The sequence below is a fragment of the Mastomys coucha genome, unplaced genomic scaffold, assembly GCF_008632895.1.
Source record: "Mastomys coucha isolate ucsf_1 unplaced genomic scaffold, UCSF_Mcou_1 pScaffold22, whole genome shotgun sequence".
NCBI classification, from domain to species: Eukaryota; Metazoa; Chordata; class Mammalia; order Rodentia; family Muridae; genus Mastomys; species Mastomys coucha.
In genome coordinates this window covers 143,676,461-143,677,553 of record NW_022196905.1, presented here as the reverse complement: position 1 = coordinate 143,677,553, position 1,093 = coordinate 143,676,461, and the positions used below count along the sequence as shown (strand labels likewise).

At 53.6% G+C, this 1,093-nt stretch overlaps 1 non-coding gene across 1 annotated transcript; it reads left to right on the top strand.

The window, feature by feature from the left end:
• The first annotated feature begins 687 nt into the window (after nt 1-687).
• Trnan-guu lies at nt 688-761 on the top strand. Its single transcript has one exon. It is a non-coding gene; the product is annotated as a tRNA-Asn (tRNA).
• The last annotated feature ends 332 nt before the right edge of the window (nt 762-1,093 follow it).

Here is a 1,093-nt window from a genome sequence, read left to right as displayed (position 1 = left end):
GAGAGGTTTGACAGAGGCTCTGGTAGGTCTATCCGAAGAATTATCCTTCCTCCCCTACCCTCTCTTTTCTCCCTCCCCCCCCCCCCCCCCCCCCCCCAGAGTGGACACAATGCTGCTACCCTATCCCAACCCTCCCGAGGCAACCTGAAGTCAGTGAGTTAAATTCAGAAGTCAGGGGAAGGTCTAGTCGTCAGTGGCTATTTAAAAGAGCGTTTTAATTGCCATAAATCCGTTTCTGCTGTCCCCTAAGGCATGAGTGCTCAAAGGAGGCTCTAGTCCTCTAAAGGGGTGTAAATGTATTCCCAGGAGGTGACGGGGGAGGGGCGGCGCGGTAGTTTTTTTAAATGTATAAAGTATAAGATGCCTATGGCCCACACAAAGATCCACAGTTTATCAACCTCGTTAAGTGGGAGGCGACAAGAACACTGAAAGGGTAGGGGCAACAACAACCTTTAACAAGGGCAGGTCGCCAGGGTTCGGAGCCCACGCAGATTCCGGGAGCCTAGCCCGGCGCCGCCCTGCTCTGAGGAGGATTTGCTGGGCTCGGCGGCTCCGCCCCTCCCCGCCCTCGCGCAGTCTCAGCCTGCAGGGCTCAGCAGGGCCGGGCGCCTCCCGAGAGTCCGGGCCGGCGACGCCCATGCTGGCCGCGGCAATGTGTACAAAGCGCACGGCCGCTCAGGCAGCTGGGTCTCTGTGGCGCAATCGGTTAGCGCGTTCGGCTGTTAACCGAAAGGTTGGTGGTTCGAGCCCACCCAGGGACGGCAGCTTTCCTTTTCATAAAAGCGTAGAAATGCTTTCCATCCTGGGACTCTCAGTCTACTTGCTTGCATTCTAGGGCTCAAGCGACAGGAGCCCTACCTCTACTATTTTTCAAGAGGGTACGTGCAAATGTATTTCTGGAGCTTGGTCCAAGTCTGCTCAGGAACAGCTGCATTTGCACTGGAAACCGACAACCCAGACCACCCAGAAACAGCACCATTCGTGTGGCCCAGAAAAGAACCCAACCCACAGAACCAACTAATACAGTCCCTGTCTACTTTCTTTTTTTTTTTCTTTTTTTTAATTAGATATTTTCTTTATTTACATGTGAATT